Source organism: Buteo buteo, chromosome 7, assembly GCF_964188355.1.
Source record: "Buteo buteo chromosome 7, bButBut1.hap1.1, whole genome shotgun sequence".
In the NCBI taxonomy this organism is placed as follows: domain Eukaryota; kingdom Metazoa; phylum Chordata; class Aves; order Accipitriformes; family Accipitridae; genus Buteo; species Buteo buteo.
This window is the reverse complement of record NC_134177.1, coordinates 36,657,531-36,679,794: the sequence shown is the minus strand read 5'-3', so window position 1 is coordinate 36,679,794 and position 22,264 is coordinate 36,657,531. Positions and strand designations below refer to the sequence as shown.

Genomic DNA, 22,264 nt, shown 5'->3' with positions numbered 1-22,264 from the left:
GAGTGACGAGGTAGTGCTCTAAAGTGTGGGACCTCTAGTGCATGTGCCACTTACATGTCGTGTTAGTGTTGGGTATAATCAGAACATCCATTTGCTGGCTCTGAATTATAGATGCATACCTTTGAGATGAATGTGTCTTCCCAGTGAAAATGGCTGAAACGCCCCTGGTGTAAGGTATCTTGGACTAAAGGTCTTTCAGAGTAAAGTGGGAAGCGGACTGCACATCGCAGTGATGTGCACCATGTTCTGGGAGCTGCTGGGGCTGCCACGACCTCTACTTCCATGTTCACGTGTAGCCTTACGCTGATTCATGGGGTGATACTGTAAGACTCGCAGAAAGGTCTTAAAAGCCTTTTGCTTCATGGAGGGGCTCGGACGTGTTGGGGCAGGGAGCTCCTCCTTGACATGGGCACTAAAATGCTCATGAAGCACCTGAAGGGAATAATAATCTTACACAGAAAGTGTATTGGCTCAGGAGATACACACTCGACTTTGTTTTAGGCTCAGTCTGTCCACAGAGACCTTCTCTTTTCCCTGCCTCATTACCCCATTTGTGAAGCACCTATAAATTCTGCTGCTTTTCTTTAACGGAATTTTGTGCTATTTAATTCCTTTATGTTTGTGATAGCCTTAGAGAGTGCAACGAGGAGTTCATGTAGGTTCAATAAATAAATGATGAATATGATTATTTCTCTTCTGTTTGCATATTTGCAAGGCTGTTTTCTTTTGTGCACCATATTTAGTGCAGAATTTGTAATGAATTATGTTGCAGCAGCTTTTTCAGTGGCTTCAGAAAGGTCAGGGTGAGTTAATTTTTTCACTATATCATTTATGTTTGTTTTGCTCTGACTTCGAGATAGAACCAGCTTTGCTGAGTGGTGACTAAATGCCAAAAAAATATGTTCAGTTCTAAGCTCAGCTTCAATTATTCCCTTAAACATATCATTCTTCACAAGTGAATTTGGACATGAGTGATTTACTTTTGGATGATCTTATACTACAGCCTTAGTACATCCTCATTCTCAAATGTCTGTCATCCTAGAGAAAATGGCTTCACATTTTTTTGTTGTTGTTTTATCAAACCTTTTAATGGTTAAGGGCGTCCTGTCAGAGTTTCTCAGTGTCAATACCTTCCCCCACTATTAAGCACTTGAGAGAGGGAAGGAAGGAGGGAATATGTATGTATAATTTTAGAATACCTTATGTACATACTGACATTTACCACTGTACCCTCAAAAAGCAAACAGATTCAAGTATCAAACGGCTCTGCCTTTACAGCTCTTGCTAGGCCTGCTTAGCTCGAGGAATGAAAGATTCTGAACATCTTCAATATTTATGCTTCACAAGGCAGTTATCCTCAGTTATCCTTTTAGCAAGTCCCATTTCTCCATGTTCTGTCATGGGCTCATTTATACTAGGCTGATTTAGTGCTAACTGGGGAGATTAGATTGCCCTGCTTGATGCTGTCAGCTAAAACTGAGTCAGTGTCTGTATACTGTGGCCCAATTGCTCAAAGAACCTTACCCTTTTCTGTATTGCTCATTCTATTAGATACAAAAGCCTTTCTCACCCAGTTTTTGTGCTGGGGTCAATTAGCTCCTGAAATAGCTCATATAACACAAATAATAATGGCAGTGCTAATCCTTTGGGCAAGCTCTATACAATGGCCACTTCTGGCCTGGAGGACAAAGAGGGCTGTTTATCTTCACTGCACACAGTCTCCAGGACTTTGCCCAGTCATTTGCAGAAGAATTTATTATCACAGAGGTCATAGGTGGTTTGCATTGGAGGAGATTTTCTACCTTGCCACCATATGGGACGTCCTTGTCTTATTCCCATAGGATTGAGCAGTGCTTCAGGTGAACTGGATCACAAATATATATGTTCAAATACTGCTATCTTAGGTAAACACGGACTTGAAAGATATTTAAAGTGAAGGCTAACACAGCACATTTAATGGTCCTTCTTGTGTACGCAGAGAGAATTGTAGCAGGAGTGATGCCTCCTGTAAGCTGCCCTCCAGCCTGAAGCTCCCACAATAACAGTCGCATCAAAGTGTTTCAGCAAAGGAAAATTACCCTCAAGACAGAGGTAGAGTCTGGTTATTGTGTCCCAGGTCCTACACTCAATATAAGTTGATCTTTGTCTTTTTTCCCCTTATAAATGGTATCTAAAAAGAAAGAAATGAACTGCTGGACTAAATTAATAATAAGGATTTGCTGTATGTCCACAGAAGGAAAAAAGTTGCTCTGAGCCTAGGATCCTGCAGGTTGAAACTCTTTGATTTACATTTTTAGATTTGAGTATTTAAATTCTTTAGTAGGGGACAGGAATGGAAATGCTGACAAATCTTACACTACAGTTAACCTTCCTGGACATAAATGATATGCACTTGATAAAGCATGGTAAGTACGAGAGAGCAGCTTACCAGGCAGGAATGAAGAGGTGTCGACTTCTTTCATCTTAAATATTTCTGCTGGTCTTTTAGCACCATAATTAGCATGCAGTAGTGAACATCATATCCAGATAAATACGTATTGCTCTTCCCTTCACAGGAAGTTTTGAGCTGTGGTGCTGCTACAGGTATGCTAGCGTGCATCTAGGATAGGAGAGGGATGATTTGTATACCTGACACATGAAAACAGCACTTCCCACTAAGTGCTTTTCCAGGCTCACATATCTATTCATTTCACCTATTCTTCATTTGCTTTTCCTTGCAGTTGGTCTTTTTCCAAAAGAATGACGTGCCTTCTCGTTACACACTGAGGCATAATCTGCCATCATTACTGGGATAGTTAGTTTATATTTCTCTTGCCTTTTTGTTGGTGGTGGGTTTTTAAAATTATTTTTTCAGATGCATTCCACCTCATGCCCCAGGAAGCCTCATGCTTTCCAAGCAGTTGTTTCTGGTAGCTTGGGGGGGGCAGGGGGCAGTAGCTCGTGAGCTCCTGAGCCCTGAGTTTCCTATAGAATTTCTATAGGACCGTATCATCCAAGCTGCCATGGCTGAACGCCAAGCCTGCAAACCCGGTGTGTGCTGGGAACTTCTGTAGCCAGAGGCATCAGCAAATTGGTGGGGTCATGAGGAGAGAAGCATGATTGCTTTTAAAAAGTTCCTTTCCAGTGTTAGTCAGTGTTATGCCAATTATAGCTCATCCTTGCTGGGAATTTGGATAGGTTATGTGTTGCCTTTCTGTCTCTGCTGTTTCTCTTATCTTCCCAGAGTGCCATATGAATTGGTCCCAATGACTTTTACTTCCATAGTTTCTCTCCCTGTGCTTTCCCCAATCTAGTTTTGCCAGATTTTTTCTCTTGCTGATGAGAAGAAAAATAACAGTAACTTTTCATGCTCATATAAACATTTGAGATGAAAGTGGATGAGAACAGAACATGGCAAGCAAGTTGTACCCATAGTGTAACAACTATTATACCAATTGCTTTAGTTTAGTTCATTCTTGGTAATAAGATCTGCTAAATTTTCAAGGCTCAGCATCGAGGGAACTAGCTTTTAAAAGAATAACAAGAAGATATGTTTTAAAATATCTCCTTCAGCCTTGGATAAATCTAAGGGTAGATGACATGTAAGTCTCTTGGGGCACAACTTTCTGAAGCAAGTTGGATGAGCTTCCCCAGTTACTTTTTCATTAAAGAGGAGTGTATAGTGCATGTTCAGAGTACATTAATGACTACATCATCAGTAATAAATTAGGTTGTTAAGAGCTGTATGTGATGCTATCAGATCATCGTAGCCATACTGCTTTCATTCTCTATTTTTAAACGAATCTGGAGTTGTATCTTGAGAAAGTCAAAAGCCTCTGAGGCCAGAGGGGGGGAAAAAAAGCTGGATGGCTGACTGGGAGAGAATAGCAATAAACTTCTGGGGAGAAGAAATAAAGCTTCACATTTTTTCTCTCTCACCTGATTTTTATGTATTGTATCTGCATCTAAACTCCAGTATGATGAGGAATGTATTCCTGAACAATGGAGAGAATGTGCAGCATGGAGTTAGGCAAACTCATAAAGTGCAGTGTAAAATTGGCATTTTAATAACAACAGGAGCAGGAGGGCAGGTGTGCTGTAAAACGTGGCTCTCCCTTCTATAACCTGGTGGTTAAACTCTCTTACAGGGTTGGGCATTGGTGCTTGCCAAAAAGTGTTGGGTTTGTTGTTTTGCTCTTGATCTGACTTCCCTTTCACTGCAGCCACTCAATCATACTGTCCCTGGGAATGCCATGGACCATCTCCAGGCTGGTTGTGTGTTTATCTGCTGGTTCATATCTTAATATGACTCCCGTCCTACAGCCTTTCTGCAGCATTGATATGGGAACAGCCAAACCTTCATCTCATCATTTAGAAAATCAGCTGTATTTAGTGACTAAAAAGATTACTTTGGTCTGAAATATATCCTTCCCACATGCTGTTCTCCATTGCTTGTCCAGCTGGTTTAGTTGGCCAGTAGTCAAGTGTGTTGGAGAACCAAATCCTACATTAGAATATTGACATTTTCTTTATTAGACATCCAATTTCATCCCAAGAGTTAGGGCAGTTTTCCTTTATGAAATGTGCTCCCTTATCTGTTTTTGCATATTCCAAAAGATGTTGCCACAGACTTCCCATCTCTGTGTATTAGCCTTTGCCATGAAAAGATCACAGCTTCTCTTGGACTGAAGATGATTTATTTGGTAGCCTTTAAAGGATTCTGACATAATCATATATACTGGCTTATTTTTTCTGTTTCAGGCCATTCTAGAGCAAATGCCCCATGCACATACAAAAAAAATCTGCTGATATATTGTTTCAGCTCTTGGTGACTTACCTGGGGAATCACACTTGCATAAGCATATTGGGTTCCTTTTTTTTGAATTTAGAAAAGTTTTGTAATTATTATAAATAGATGGCAGAATAAATACATGTTTTAAGTAGAATTAGCTGTTTGGTTTGCTTTTTGTAATGAAAGAGGATGAAGATGTGCAAAAATACAGGGTCTTGAGCATTATAGTCTATTTTTATCCTGGCTTAGATCACTGAGTAGTGTGTAAACAGTGCACCAATTATTTCCAAGCAGCACATCATCATCCTACCACCTGTTTAAACAGAATTTTACAGCTGACAGTCATCCCCTAGAAGAGACTCTCTTCCAGGACATATCTGATGTTCAAAGTTTAAAGTGTGAAATTATGTACCCGTTGGGTTTTGTGTCCAGTTGTGCCTCTGGCTCTCCTTTGCCTCTTAGTTTATTCACCAATAAATTGGTGTGTATTGCTTGTGTGTATTGCTTGCCTGTCTCACTGGAATGTAGCGAAACTCAGTGTTTGCAAAGCTCTTTGGTTAAAGAGATTATTCCCAATAAAAACTGGTTCTAAACATCTGAAAAAACTGGACAACATTCAGATCCCAGATGGACATGAATGGCTTGCATCCATAGCAGTTATTGACAGCAAAAAGTGGGGCAGGATTTTCATAAGGGCTGCAACATGGTTTTTTTTTTGTCTGCCTTAAATTTGGGTACTGAACTGTAAATCGCTGCTTTTTTTGAAGCCTAAGCTCTTACTTAGCATACAGCTGTATGAACAAGTTATTTAATGGTAAGCTAGTATGCGGATTTAGAAAAACAGGAGATTCTCAGTGGTTGTTGGCCGTGTGCGTAGTTTTACAACAATAAATACAGGCCAGCTTACTCTGCTTCCACCCGAAGGTGCCTGGCATCATGGCAGGGGTAAGGGTGGGCAATTGTAACGGAGCAGCTGATTCCCTTAAAATCTACAAAGTCATTTCCAATGCGATATATTTAGAAAGGAGGAGGGGTTATTTTCATGCTGTAAAGAACTGCCTGGTCAGTGTTTCTGACTGCTTCAACAGCCCCCATGAACTTCAGTCCCATCAATACTTCCTTCAGATTTACAGGAGAGCAACCCATCTTTCTTTTCTATTAACACCATAATGCAGTTTTATATGGCTGCTCCCAGTAATTCTTAAAACAGTTCACAAAAAAAGAAGGGAAAAAAAGGAATGTCGTGGAGAATGTCTTCGGAACGCTAGAAACTGGGAAGCTGATTTTTGGCTGGCAGGTGGCTCGGTGCCCCTGCATTGTCAGCATGCCTTCCTCATATTGCCTTGTTGCTACAGGGCCTGATGCTGGCAGATTACAACTCTGTAGCTAGTCATTTTCGATTTATTTGAACCTGTTTCTCCAGTCTACTGAGCTTTCGCTGGCTAGCATCAATTCAGACACATTGCAATTCCTCAGAACCTCTACCCCATCAGATGGTTCGATCTATGAGAAATTTAGCTAGAGGCGCTTAGACAAAAAAGAAATATTGTGGCTGGGGAAGCATTTAAGTTAGAGGAGGCAGCCAGGGCTGTTTTATTACTTAGACCTCTGTCACCTGTGATGACCCATGAGAGTGGAGAATATTGATCGCTTGTCACTCACGGCATTCAGTAGATTGCATTGACAAAGCTTGTCAGGCCTCTAATAGCAGGGTTAGTGGCCTTGGCTGCAACCCAGGGGAAAACTCTACAGTGCCTATTACTTGGCGGCCTTTAACTCTTACAGAATTGGGAGTGAACGTTGACAAAAGTGAGGGAATCATTTTGTAGTTACAAATGCCCTTTCCTGCTCTGTGCTTTGTTTTGGGTTTAATTTCCTTTACTTTTAGACCTCTTGTCCTCATCAGCCATGCTGCTTTTGCTAAGACAGGGAAATCAGTTTGAGATGTTTGCCTCTTCCATCAGCATCTCCAGTCCTTACATGAACACAGGCAGTCTTGGCAAAACCAGCTGGTCCCTCAGTCCTGTAGCCACTGTATATCGCAATGTATTCTTACAAAGGGGATGGAGAGAGAGATACAGAGCCCAAAGATGAGCCTGATACCTGCAGCCACTTAAAAATACAGTTATCAATCACCACTAAGTGAAGGTTAGTGAACCATAGCAGATTTGTATTTATCCTCATTCTCTGTCACTGCCACCATCTCTTGTTACAAAGACACAAAGATAGTGTGGTGGATTTATCTTCCCTTGACTTTATCTTACCTGTGATTGCAGTGTAGGAGTAGGTCTTGATTATTTAAAAAAATAACAATTTATATATATGTATATAGGGGGAAGGACGAGGAGAAGGCCCATGGCAGTTGGACTAGATGAGTGTTGTAGGTCCCTTGCAAAAGAAATATTCTCTGTTTTCTGTTCTATTCTTGAACGTGCAGTTCAGCTGCACATGGAGGGGTACTGGAAACTGCATAAATATTCAGACATATCTGTGGCCATTCTTGGTATCTCTAACCTCTTTGTAGTTAAGCCTTAAGTTAGAAAATTGGCAATGTTGGGACCTCAGAGGACTCGGGAAAGCCACATTGAGTTACTGATGTGAGCTCCGTGCCACGCCTCGGTTTAAAACGCCAGGGAATGGCATAGTGTGCTCAAGTAGTTGCAGATAGTGAGAGACAGCAAAGAATCAAGCTTTATTTACTAAATCGCTCAGAGAAATGAAGAGCTCATGAAGGGAGTCAGTGTGTGCCAATAATTGCTAAATGTTTGATGTACACATGCATTCTCCATGTTCTGTCGTGTTTCTCCAAGAGCGGCTGGAGCAGAAGTGGCACAGCTGGCACATCGTCACTGCCACGTCCCTCTTTCAGTTCACAACAGCAGCACAAAGCGGAGCTGGGTTCTGCACTCAGGGGACGTTGGGGAAGGTTTCTGGTCGCCCTTGAGTACAGGAACTCATCGAAACTTCCAGTGAGATGACTTTTGTTCTCTTTTGTTTTTAACTGTGGGTTTTTTTTCCAATTTGCATGCTAATGTCTTTTGTTTGAAGTAGCAGAAAAAGTTGGCATTTAAAATATGTAATTCTTACCGGTCTTTTCAAGGAAATGTGGTCAATAGGGTGTAAGAAACGCATTCTATGTAGAAATTGAACAAGAGAGTAGCTGATAGCATTGCATATCATTTTTAACTAAGCTGCAATATGCATCCATTGAGAGATCCCCAGCTGGAGCTGAGGAACATAGCTGAACATAGCTCTTTTCCAAAGAGAAAGAGAAAATTAGGGCTGTGGGGTTTTTGTGTGTCTCCTCTCTAGACTTTTTGACCAAATGTTGCGTTTAGCTTTCAGTAATTTTCTTTGATCCTTACAGAGGGGGTCTGAAGGGATGGTAAACAATCTGCGTCTCCTTGCAATGTGTTGTTCAAGGAGTTGGTGGGAAGGGTGAAAAGGTAGTTTGAGCTCATATGAGATCTACCAATCTGTATTGAATTGGGGTGCATTTACATGAAAAATAAGGACCATACCAAAACCCAGTGTGTATCTCTGAACCTCCTCAGTGGGAACTGAAACTGCTTTTTTCTCACAATGCCCAAACTCTCCAACTGCAACAGACTGACAGAGAGTGGGCAAAGCTGATCCTCGGCTCATAAAGCACTTCTCTTCTCCCCCCAAAATACCTAATTACACAGCTGCTCATCATTCCTTCCTCCTCCATAGCAGCAGCACAAGGCACCATGCCATCCTTGAAACTTCTCAGTATCCTGCTTTTCAGATGTTAGATGCACTAATAGTATGGTTTCAAAGATGCCCTACTTGGCTTTGTAGAAGCTAATGATGACATTTTGCATCCAAACAGCAAAAATTAAACCTAACAGGAGAAATAAATGCTGCGGTAATTAGGCAGGTTTCTGAACACGCTAATCCTGCCTGAGCAAAGCATAAAAGCACATGCTTAAAAGTGAGTGTGATTATTGAACTTAAGCACGCACTGAAATGTTTCTCAGTGTCACTGCTCAGGAACTTCCTGGATGAAGGATGAAGCTGGATACCAGGCTTCAAGGAGAGCTTGCTGCCAAAATATTTCCCTTCTTGCTATCAGCAGGCATCAGGATCTTCAGCTCTGTCTCAGGGTTGAGACTAAGAGGTTCTTTTTGCATCTACTGACCAGTTCTCAAGTTCTTCCTATCTTCCATGAGAAAAAAGCCTTTCGGCTTTAGTAAAATGTGTATTGTATGTGACATGCCTTCCTCTGCCTACCTAGGCATAGGCTAGCTGGTGGAAAGAAGAAATTAATTACCTGTGTGACTTTGTCCCATATTGAAAGCTAGCTCTGGAAAACAGATGCCCGGCATATTAATTCACCATATCACATTGTGCCTTGAGTCTGAGTTCTCAGTGAAAGGTTTTATAATTCATATAACCTGAAATAATTTACACCTAATTAGATTTTGTCAACTGAATAATTCTGTCTCATGCTGCTTCCGCAGAATAATTTAAGCAACTTCATTTTATCCTCAAAATAGTTGTAAATGTCACATTAATTTTGTTGACACGAGCAACTTATAGGAGAGCCACTTGGTGGAATTGTTTGTCAACTGAATGTGTTACGAGGGTTTCACACCGGGTGCAACGCAGGGATGGACACCTTCTCTGCTGATATTTTACGTAGGCTGTTAGACCAATGTTGCCTTTTATGATAAGTTGCAAAACCTGTTAAATCAGAGGTCTGGCAGTAGATTATATGCCTTGGATAATCTAGGCACTGCAGTTTCTTTTGAGTGTTGAAGAGTTGATGTGGCTGGCATAGCCTTCGGTTGCCTTTCTCACCAGCCTGAATGATCAGATCCTGCTTTGCAGCCTGGCCCCCTGGGGCAAGCCTTTGGCGTGAGCCCAGGCTGAGCCATGGACTTTAACTGTAGGTCTACAACAAGGGATTTGGGCAGTCCTGCCCCATGCTCTGCCTGGCATTGAAGGAAGGATGAAAAACCATTGATGCATTTCACCATCAGCACTATTTCAGACAAAATGTTTTGCGGATGCTCTTGGAAGTTGTTGTTTGTGCAGTGTCTCAGGGTAAGCATGGTGGTCTTAATGCTAATCAGAAATTACAGAAAGTTAGCATGGGCATGAAAACGCGAAGTGCCCTGTGGTGCCACCCACATCTCCCAGACCTGACCCAATTCCTGTCCAAAGGAGCTTGGTATGAAGCACTATCCAGCAGGAGTGTGCACTAGGGGTAAAGGAGATTATTTAGTGTGAGCAGTTAATTAGATTTGCTGACATGATAGATTAATTTTATGCTTTTCCTATTAAAAAGTAAAATAAAATTTTAAAACAGAAAATTACCTGCACTCAGATGAGCTTGTTACACAGAAGGTAAGAATTATCTACTTTTATATTTGTTATACGGTTACTTCTTTTATTACAATACTTGAGAGCTTGTTACTCAGTATTGAAGGCCACAGGTTAAGTCCTACACTGGATTGTTATGTGCTGAATAAATATGCTTTATTTGCCATATTCAAATTAGGGTAGATAACAAGCATGAAAGCAGAAGACTTTAAGATGTAAGAACATGTAGTAATAGCTTTTGGAAAGGAATTATGTTTCAAAAAATTAAAAGAAACTGAGATAAAGCATGTCTTATGATTTTTGTAAAGTGCCATTCAGAATTCCTTTAATATCTATGATATTTGAAATTTGAATCCTACTCTTTTTTTCTGAATGCAATAGTTAATATATATTTACAGCTAAATTATTGATACAGGATGTGGGCTAGAGAGCTTCACAGTGCTGCCAGCTTGACCCATGCTGTTCATGTTGGATTTTTCACTTCGTCTCCTGATAGACGAGACTATTTTACTGATGTTAGCAGTTTGTGGAGTGATATGCCATAGTATCAGACCTGAAGCATTTACTTATTTTTTAAAAAGAATGGAAGCGTTGTAATGAAGGATACAGGGAAATGACAGCTCCAAGGACTAGACTGCATTCATTTGGAAAGTACCAACATGTGCTTGGGGGGCCAAATCCAGATCTCATATTACTGAATGACAAAACACATCTTGTCATCTTCTGAGGCTCGGTTTGGGGGGTTTGGCTCTAGGTTTTGAATGTGAGGTATTACCTGTTCTAATTTTAGTCCTTTAATGATATCCATCGTTAGCCCGGATTCTCAGCTGAGTCAGTTGGTAACACCACCGTGGGTCTCTTCCCAGCCACGTGCCATTGCTGGGACAACGTCCCGTCAGTCCCCTTTCCCTCCTGTCTTCTCTGATGTGGTAGGATGGACAATGTGAAATAACAGCCGTTCCTTGTCTCCTTGGTCGCACTTGACCACTGATTGTGTTTAAAGAGTTGGTGAACCACAAAGCAGGGCGGCACGGCTGGCCATCAGTCTGTGAAGCAGTCCCTTTTTCCATACAGTAAATTGTACATCTGTACACTCATCCCCACTCTTTGAAAACATAAATGTACTTCTGAGTGCATTAGAAAATTCAGCCTTTGTGGCCCTGCCTAAGTAAGAGAAGAAATCTTTAGACAACCTTCCCCTTATTGTTGAGGCTTGGCTGCAGCTCTTCTGAATGCTGTAATTTAACTGAGCCTGCTGAGCTTTAATCAGCTGTAATGATGAGGATTCATACTGGGTAACATTGTGGTAGTTTATTGGTTTTCCACTCCACTTTGTCAAATTTCTTTTCTTTGAATAGGTGGCAGATAGACTGTCATGTTAACTATAATTTTTAGCAACTATATTTTCAAGCAGCTTCTGTTGTAATATCATTTTGATCTATTTTATGCTACTCTTGCCAACTCAGGAAATATGAGTAGATAGTTCCTTTGAGTTACTTCGGGTTCGTGGGGTGCACATGAGCACACAGGTACCCGTTTGAGACGGTGCTTTGACTACAACTGACAATCTGGGGAAGAGCCCCTTTGTGTGATGAGCTCGAGGTTCCCGTTGTACCTGAATCGGCACCTGAAGCATTTGAAGCGCTGTGTTCAGGGCTCTGCTTTCTTGAAGTGTTGTTGTAAACTGTTTCTGGTTTTGGTATTGACTTTTACCCTCCCTCTCTTAGTTAAGTGAATGAGAGTTTGTATATTTGGTATCTCTGATATTTATCTCCTATTAAATCCTGATACTGCAATGCATTTTTTTAATGGATCCCAGCTTGAGTATCATGAGGCACCATTTTGGTGCTTTGCTGTGCCCTTTGGGGCTCAGTGTGTAGGCACTTTGGGCCAGAGGCATTGGGAGACATAGGAACCAAACATCTGTAAAATTCATTTTGAAGTGGATACTTTGCAAATTAATTATGCTGGAGTCTCTCTGATTGTTTTAGCAAGAAAACCGCAAAATAAAGGGCAACGTGTTTGGAGATAACCTAGACGATTGGATAGTAGCAGGCTGAGGTAGAGAATGCACAAGGTTTGGTTCAAACCTGGTTTGAGCCAGGTTTTATTTGCTTTCATTTAAAGCAAGTAGACAAAGTGTATATATTTCAATGTGTATATAAATAAAACTTTTCAACTGGATTTAAAGATAGGCACTATTAAGGCAAAAATTCTGTATGCTTTACCATAATAGTTCTAGGTTTCCCCTAATTAACTTGCAACACTTATGTTATGCTGCCTTTATACAGATGCCGCAAATTATTGTAACCAATGCATTTGTTGGAAAGCCGACAAGGCATCAGGCCTGTTGCTGATGCAGGCACTGAACTTTTCTGTTTCCCTGGAAGAACAGCAAAATTCCATTTCTCTAGGGAGAAGTTTATTTTAGACAGGAAAACAAACTCTTTTTACCAGGGAAAAACCCCCTTCTTTGATCATTCAGTCTGATGTTTTACATTCATCACCTGTAGAGATTTATGTCCATTAACATGCATTTGAAATAAAGCCTCTCTGATAGAAAAGCTACGTTATTGATTTAAAGCCTTCCAGGTAGTGGAAGACTTACAGTGGCCAGATACAAGCTGTTCTAAGGTTTGATTTTTCCTTCCCTTTCTAAAAATTACATTTTGTGTTTCTTTTGTCTCTCATCTCCAACCACAAGTCCCTTAGAGATGCCTGGGACATGACTACCAATATCTTCTGTAATTCACATTTTGAGAGTCTAATCCCATTGGCAGCAGTCCTGACCTGTACTGAGGGATATGCAGATATGATGCTTTGGTGCCATCACATAAATTATTGTGGCAGTAGATACAGACAGACCATGTTCAGAGCCATCAGGTCCTGCATAAGTTCCAGAACTGCTGAGGAAGATTTAACATCAGGGCATTTACATTTTGTTGTTGGTAGGTAAGCTCAGGACCGCTAAAGTAGCCACCAAATCAACCGTGCTTTGATGTGCTGAACCAGTGGAGTTATATTAACATTGCTGTTAAAAACAAACAAACAAAAAAATTAAAAAAAAGGGGAGGGTAGAAAAGAAAAAGAGAGGAAGCTGCAAACTGTGACACTGGGGTTTTTTTGTAAGAGAAGATGGTCCTGACAGATTCAGAGGAACCTATGTTTTAACTCAAGTTTCTCATGTTGAGCACATTTTAGCTATATAGCTAATTATCATAAGGATTTTCAAATGACTCCCTCCTAGTTCTTGTCTGAGTACCAAAGGAGTCCATGCTCTGTTTTTGAGCGGATAAAATCCTCCTCCTGGAAGCATTTGTTTATCATATTACAGCTTCACATGAGCTGAGCTCAAGCCTGACCCGATGTTAAGTGTCTGTGGTAGATTTCATTACATCCATATACTGGAAGTCCTGCCAATATACTGGCAGCAAAATCCTAGTGGAAAATAAATGGCAATAAAAAAGAGAAATGATAGCCTCTGTGAGTGGTGAGGAGCAGAGCTTTATTGAGACTGGACAACCCCAGAGATGTCACTTGGCATACAGACACGAGCTTAAGAGAGTGCAAGTGAAAGCTGATATTGGAATAACGACTCTGTGGCACAGACAAGGGAATAATTTAATTAATTGCACTGAAATTTCTTTGATGAATAGTTATGTGGTGATAAGCATGAGGTCGAACAGTAGAATGAGTTTCAGCTTTTTAATGGGCCAGCACAGCTGCAGTTTTGGAAGTGCTCCCATTTTCTTTCTTTTTTTTTTTCTCCCCCCCCCTCAGTTTCCTAGTGCTCGCTCCCTCGCTTGCTCTCTGTGCGTGGCCGGGCGTGCACGTGCACACACATGCTCGTGCATCTGGCCAGGCAGGCTCGGCTCCTCACCCCCTGCCCCGCGCCTGCCTGGGGAGGAGAGCTGGCCAAAGCCCCTTGGCGAAGGTAGCCACTTTGAAATCAATGCCAGATCAAAAGGAAATTGTAGGATGGTTTCTTTATGAATCCTGCATTTTTTTCCTATGATGCTTTTAACAGGGCCTCTGCTGTAACAGTTGTATGAAGATTTTAATAAAACTTTTCTGGTCTCCAGAGGAGGAGGCATGTCTTTGTTGTTGGTGAGCTGGAGGGAAGGGAACAATGCAACACAGCTGGAATTTGAGCATTAATCCTATGATTCCTGGGCCATATTTTCAGACAGATCAATTACTCCTGGCTGTAACCAATCTCCAGCCATTTCCTCACTGTGCAGGGCTGCGTTTACAGTCACTTGGATGCTGCAGCTTGACATAACCTCCTGACTTTATAGAACTTCAGCTGTAAATATCACCCATTAGACCTGCGGCCACTGTCAGCTATGGTTTACCATGAGTCATTAACTGAAAAATTAGGGGTAGGAGTTGTGGGTGGTACTGGCTGTCTGGCTGGAAGTTATATTTAGTACCGCTCCATCCGACAAGCTTTGTATGAGAGCTGCAGCATCCCTTTTGTGAGTCACTGGATGAGTTGTGGAGGTTTGTTCAGGGGTTGCCTCTGTCGAGGGCTTGGAGAGCGAAGCCACCGCATTCTGTGGCAGGAGAGGGGGAGTCGGGACAGGCCATGGGGAAAGAAGTCGGTGCTTCTCCAGGGGTACGTCCCTGAAGAGTTGCTCAGCAAAAGAGGAGACCCCTCTGCTGTTATCCCACGCTTGGGGCCAGTGAATAGTCTGCCAAAACGGATATGAACTCTTCAAACGAAGAATGAAAGAAAACACGTAAATAGCTGATAAAACCTGTCAACATCAAAACATTTTTTTCAAATGCAGCAGAGCTGCACAGACACCCTTGTTTTTTGAATTACATTCTCTTATTCCCCCCCCTTTTTTTTTTCTTTTTTTTTTCTTTTTTTTTTTAATTAGAGTAATAGCATGTTACTCTCCAACAACAGCTTCCCACTGAGGTTTGCATAGTGCCTTGCAAACGTTCCATTTATTGAGCTGTGGAAGCTGAGACCCGGATCCCAGCCCAGTCACAGCCATCGCATGGGCCTTCCTCCTGGTAAAGAACAACTTGGTCTCGCATTGCAAAATTAATAAATACACAGTGACTTGTTTTGGATTTGAATAGCTTGTAGCATAGCCTCCGTAAGGACTTTGCTTCTAGTCTCTCGCTTCTTTTAGTGCTTTGTGAATATGTAATAAACCGCAAGATACACTGTTATCTTTAGTAGCAGACATTTGCCCCGCTCTCCCTTTCCAGCCTCATTCACGTGACTGTATTTTAATATCTGATTTATTAAGGAGGGTCATCGGTAGTGTTGCATGAGAGTCTTGCGGCTTTGGCCTTTGCCAGCAACTAAAAGTAACGGAGGAGGGAACTGCATGGTTAGTTCAGTTAGTTGGTCGAGTTTCTTTTTTCTTTCTTGGAACTTTGCCCATCGTATTATGAGTTCTTTAGAGAAATGAAATGCAGCAGTAGCTTGAAGAAATCATGGACACTTTCCAGCAGTAAAAGAGCTCTGGAGTCAGTATATAAGCTTTCCCCCCTGGTTGCAGTTAGGAAGCCAGTTGACAGTATAATAGGCTTTTGGAGGGGGCGCGATGGTTTGTGTGTTCTGTTTGATGTTGCAAATACTGAGCCCTCGGGGAGATCAGGAAAAAGGATGTTCTGTTCTTTAGGAAAGGAAAAGATTAACCTGAACTGTGAACTGAAACTTAGGAGCTCTGCAAGACTTAGGTGCACTAGAGACGAGTTTCCTTACTTTAATGGCAATATCTTCTGTCTTGTAACAAAGGCGGGCAAATGTTTTTGCAAGGATTTGGTTAGAAAAGTAATGTGTGTGTGTTTATATAGAAGTAAGAGTCACAGCCAGGGCTCAAGGTAGGTGAATCTTGAAAACATGGCAATTCCCTCAAGATGAGTTTCTGACAGTTTGGATGCTCCTCAGAAAGACATGTAACTGTTATCAAAGAAAGTCTGGAAATCATGTGCGGTCATTGTTTTTCCAGAGATTTCTGGAAAAAGTGCTTCTGGTGCATTTCTTCTTTCTCACTTCTCCTCCCAGTTATATCCACAAGGAGATTTCAAAGACAGGGCTGAACATCTACTATCACTTTTGATAGAGCTGGAGGGGGGAAAAATGTAACCCTTTCCTTGGAGCTAGGATCTTTTTGTCCATTCTTAGTAAATATTGGTGAAGACAATAAATGTGACTCTTTGTCAGCAGAACTTGTATTTTCATATCCTTATCTTTACCTGCAACTTCAAATACACTTGCGATGACAGGGTTTTCCATGTAAGCTTATGTGCCAGTCTGACAAAGATTCACCTTGGCTATATCTACACCCACTCGCTTTCATGATTTTGTGGCCGTTGGAAGTGATGGCATATAACAGGTTTCTAATACTCCAACTTGGGTAAACGTGGTTCAGGCAGAGGCACTGTGAAAGATGCGTTTGTCTCCTTTGAGTCACTCCTAATCTTTTACATTGCTCACAGAACATATTTTCCTCTTTTTTTCTCTGCTTACCACAACCCTTAGGATTTTTTCTTTTGGGGAGCAGATAATAGGACTTTGGGTCTGGGGGCTTCTTGTAATGTAAGGTTATGTGCTATTAATTTTCTTTGGATCTTGTTTTTTTTTAATCTTTGTGTGACTCTCCTTGTTTCCTTAAGACTCTTACTACTGTGATAAAGCAATGGTTAATGCTTGATGCAGAGAGATGCATCTTCAGTGAATATAGATGGGTGGGACATTGGATTTGCTGTGGCAGGGAGAAAAGAGGCATTGTTTTAACCCAATTTATACATATACAGTTAAGTCAAAAGTTCTGCTTCTTAAGTAAGTTAGATGGCATTAATTAGGCTTTCAGTCATCCAAAAGGACTTCAGAGAATTGGAAAAATGTGGTCCCTGGGATGCTCTGCAGTTGTTCCCATCCCATCTCAAGGATTTCTGATCTTGTAGGAGCAGAACCTGAATTTGGTGTACAGCATTTGCCTGCAATTGTGGATGTGCTTGTCTGTGTGTGTAATTATGAGGAAACACATGATAATTGTAATTTGGTAAGGGGTCTATGGCTTGTTTTCCTGTATTTCGCTTCCACTGCACTTACAGTTATTGCTAGATTCAGTTGAATAAGTTCTTACTTAATGTACAATGATACCTGAACAACAAGTTCATCCACTGTAACAGCCTATTTTTAGTGGACTATGGTAACCATAACACCAAATAATGAAAGTACGAGCACACTTGTAATTACACAATGGATCTTAATCTGGGGTGATATTGTGAGATAGGAATCTATGGTACTTTCAAACAGAAAAATCAATAAATAAAACTTTAAGCATTCTCAGCACTTCAGATAATGGGCATATTCCAGGATTTAGCACCAGCTCTTGCATCTCTCTCAAAAATAGCATCCTGAGCTTTTAAAACTTGCCTATCCTACTGGAATTTCCCATTTAGCAGGAAAACTCTGCTGAGCAAAGGCTGATATTCTCATCTTGCAATGTTTTCCTCCTTCAGGGTAAATGGAGTTTCCAGTTCCACAGACTTGTATTTCACAGAAAGGTAATGGGGAATTTTTTAGTAAAGTTCAATGTTCTCCTGTTTAGTTGAAGGAATTTTAGGTTTTCATAACACTGTGTGTTTACAGAAAATATGGATTTATCTTCACCTATAGTATATTATTATCCCAGTGCCCTTTTGTTGTAGCTTTGTACCAGCCTAAACTTCAGAGCGAGTACAGGGTTTAATCCAGGCGCAACATTCAGATCTCTGGAGGACAGAATCTGCAGCAGCTTTATTCCTTCGCTCCTTCTTTCCCCTCCACCCCAAGTATATTACATAAGTAAAAATGACCCCAGTGATTTTCCCTATAGTTTTCATGTTATTCCCATAGCAAAAATTCAAGGGAAAGATGGTGAGATCATCTCACTTAAAGACAAGCCTCTCTCTTATGAATCTTGTCTCCTCAAGCTCTGTGTAGTCAACGAGGAAAAAACCAAACTTCCCCAAAACTATTATGGCCATTCATGTTTGGTGCTTACTCCCTCTCTGGAGTGATTTCTCATTTTTATATAGGGACCAACATACTTAATTGGATGCCCAAGGTTAGGCTGTGAATACTTTGAAGCCATAATTAGACACAGCATCATAACTTCGGTGGAAAAAGTGCTCAGTTGTTGCTGGACCCTATGGGGCTGTGATTTAAACATGCTGAAGTATACTTGCCATGAGTACCATCACTGATTTCAGCGTGACTGCTCACAGCACCAAATGGTAAGGACGACTTCGTGTTTCGGGTTCTTCTGTGTAAGTATGTTCTGTGTAAGTGGTTCTCCAGAGGGTAGACAGTGGGCACCCACTGGAGGTAGCATTTTCTCAGAGGAAAGAGGTTGTGTTTTTCCAGTAACTGGTGCTGGGGGAGTGCTGGCTCCTCCCAGTCCCGGATCCCAGAGCCAGGCTTGCTAACGTTGCTTAAAGTGCTTACTATAGTGAGAACTTTTTCAAGAACTGTTAGAAATCACAGTGCGGAGCTTCAGGCACTTCCAAGTATTCGTTAATGGAACTTTGGCTAAAGCAATGTCTTAAAATAGAATGCAGAATCAGTGTGCTATCTCAAAAAAGATTTTTTTCCCCTTAAATCCCTTAGAATTTATTAGGTGGGCGTGAGCAAAAAGGTTGGCTCCAATAAAAAACTAGCTTTGTAATGATTAGCAGGGGCCCAGTATAATTTAAGATATTCTTTACAGTTTATAAATACGGGCTCATAAAAAGCGTAGATATAAGGAAGCTGTGACTTTAAGTCATTAGAAGCCCAATGGTTTGATAAAATAACAGGAAACAGACAATTTATTATGAGCAATCTCGGTAGCTCTGGATTATCTATAAAACTTTTATGGCCCTCCCCAAGTGGCAAGAGGCCATAAAACTTGCCTGAATGAGGGACTTGTTAATTTACTTGTTAAAGCAAATTAAAAATTTATAAGCGCTTTTAGGTAAATGAGATCTTCTCTCATTGCTGCCCTTGCGGGCTCAGGAGTCCTAGGAGGAAAGAAGTGGTTGTGCTCAAACATCACAGCAGAACAATAAAAGCTATTAAATTGGTTCAGTTTATTACTACAGAGCCAGGCAGCTGTTGCCATGGTTTGCTGTGGGATGCCAGAGGTTGACAGCATGGCATTTCTGTGGCCTTAAAAAGAAGGTAATAACTGTGCCTTTCACCCACCCCAACGGCTCCTTCCGTGCCTTGCTCTTTCCTCCGGTTTTTGTCTAGAGCTCTTGAAGTCAGTCTTTAGCCTGTTGCAGAAACATCTGCATCTCCTTTTATCATTCCTCGTCTTGGTTGTTGTAAAATAGGTTTATGAACACCAGGAAAACCTGCACAGTTCCAGCTTGCCTAAACAGGACACTTAACAGCAAAATAAGTTTTAATTTAATCCAATGCTCCTGCTGTAACTAAACGCAGGACTGAGGAAGAAGGGCCTGGCAAGGAAAACAGGGCTGCTGGGCATCTTTGAAAGCTGTTAAAACGGATTTGAGAAGTGTTTCTTCAGATCACTTCAACGATAGCTTCTTACAGCAAATGACTTCCAGCTGTGGAAGCACTATGAGGAGTTACACTTTGTCCTTGCAGCTCCAACTCAGAAAAAACCCTATTAAGAAATAAAGTTTCTATTGAAAAGTCTTAATATTTAGCAGAAGACCTGCTTCAGATAAGGTTTTGAATGAGGAGAGATCTAAATTAAGCTGCAGTGAACTTAAAGCCTCTCCTGCACAGTTCTTCTATAAGCAGCTTGTCTCTACTTGTAGTTATTTCTCTTTTGTTCAGGAAATATCTGTTACAGATCTAATATTATTTATACAATGAGTTAACAGCACTTCCACGAGGGGAAGAGTGGCATAAATTCAAAAGGTTTACGTTTTGAACCCTTCAGGTGATCACTTCAGATTCTTTTAGGTGTCTTAAGACTGGCACCCAAAAGTGAGCCTGCCTGAATAGTCAGTTGTCTAATCACAACCCACAGCTTTCAACGCACCTTTTGTCCTTATGTATTTCATTTAATACCCATTTCATCCCAGTATGATTTGTATGATTATATAATTCCTAATGGATATTGCAGGTGCTTTACTTCAGAATGGGAAATAATCGGTGAGAGAAATTTGTGCAGTACATGGAGAAAGTCTAAAGCATGGACTTTAAGATAGGCTTGAAAGAATTGGGGCAATTTAGTTTTAAAAAGAGAAAATGGAGTGGAGATACTGATAACAGTCTTCAAACACAAGAAGATTGCTGTAGAGAGGAAGGGAAAAATCTGTTCTGCGTATTCATGATAGATGGGACCTGGTCACACTGCAGGCAGGAGATGCAGTTGAGATGTGAAGACAGCTTTTTAAAGGTGAAGACAGTGAAACGCTGCACTAATTCACCTGCAGTGGTTGTAGAGGTCACTGGGTGTCTTTAGCAACAGTTTTGGCTAGGTTAGCTGGTTGTTTGTGTGTCATAAATGATGCAGGTACAGTTGGTCCTTCGTGGGATGGGCTATGGCACCTCTTGAGTTTGCAGCTTTCTCTGTTTTTCTGTGATTTTACAATGCTGAGACTCCTCGGCGCTCATAGACTGCAGTAGGTAAGATGAGTACTCAAATACTTCAGGCAATGCTGCCCCAAAGTCTTTATTTCCCATGTGGTTCCCCAGTGAGAGGCAGATGTTTAGCAGGACGCTTTTCCTTCACGCTGCTAGACCAAACAAAAGCTTACAATCTCCAGGAAGTCAAGTATAGTGATAGTAATATTCTGGCACTTCCATCACTCAATAGTTGTATTATAAATATTTCATGGAAAAACTGAATCATAAAAGTATTATTTTTGTAGTGTGCCAAGAGTAGATCCAGGCACTTGGAGCATAAAAAGTATGAAAGTCACATTTTAATATTGTGCTATCCTCACTAAGAACAGTGTTAGTCTGAAACTGTCTGACATATAAAAATAAGGCAATGCCTCCAAGGTGTATTAATGGTGGTTATACGGCTAATGGTTACATGGCAAACTCCCAGTACATTCATTTTAGTGTGCACATTTCTCTGAACCCAATATGACTGGCTGGAAAGGTCTCTTGAAATCCCATATGGCATCCCCAAGCACACCACTTCAGCCATATTTCACTGAACCAAAAGTAGATATAAAATGAGCCAAAAGCTCACTGTCTTTCAGTGGGGTTGTGCTCCTGCCTCTGCTAGAGACAGCTGAAACTCCCAGCCCTAACCCTTGAAATTCATAGTGATGACAGCGCTTGAAGTCAAATGATTAATCTCTTCATGTCCTTTCATACCTAACTACTGTTCTCGTTCCAGATTTTGGAAACCTGAATTCTAAAGGGTTTGTGGGTGTTCTCAGCCTTTCTGGATCTGGCCCTTAACCTGTAATAACCTATTTCAACAAAGGAAAAAATAAAGTACTGAGGCAAAGAGACTGCTTTGTTCAGGCTCAGCCTTTGAGATGGATACAAGTACATAGAGTAGGGCACCACAAGGGTGTGATGTGTTTTTATTGTAGGTGGTCTGTTACAGAAATACCTATGGAAATACATAGCTATTGTTGGAAGTATGTTGAGCCCAGCATGTTATTTCTGGCATAAATTAGAGGGAGGGAGATGGCTTGGAACAGCTAATGTCCCACTGGTAGGGTATCAGTTGGCAGGTAGAAGACCAGTGTTCATGACCCTGCTTCTCCTGACCTGAAGCAGTAACTAGAATGTGGGTCTCTCTTATTCTACATAGTTGCAATACAGACATTCTTGGTGCACCGTGAAATTCGCACTGAACACCACAAAATGAATCCAAGAGGCAGGGTCCTGCAGCTGACTCCTTCCCTAAACCCATGTTTTCTCAAGGCTTTTTTCAATGTTTATTAGTTTAGCCTTGCAATTCCATGTTTACATAAATTACATGATTAAAAGCAAAACAGGAACCTGGACAGAATGTCTTTCTTGTTAAAATCATTCCAAGTGACTTGCTAACTTAACCCTTTTGAAAACCAAAGACACTTACTGAGCTGCCTACATGTTTAATAAACAGCAAGCATGCTATTCAAACCCATCAGGGAGGGTGTTTGAATTTATTCCCAAAGGTATTTATTTACAGGGTTCATTCATACAGTAGCTAGGTGATGACA

At 41.1% G+C, this 22,264-nt stretch overlaps 1 protein-coding gene across 4 annotated transcripts in view; it reads left to right on the top strand.

Annotated features, from left to right (window-relative positions):
- Nucleotides 1-22,264, top strand: part of AUTS2 (activator of transcription and developmental regulator AUTS2) — an 801,167-nt gene that overhangs the window by 324,206 nt on the left and 454,697 nt on the right. The window lies entirely within an intron of this gene.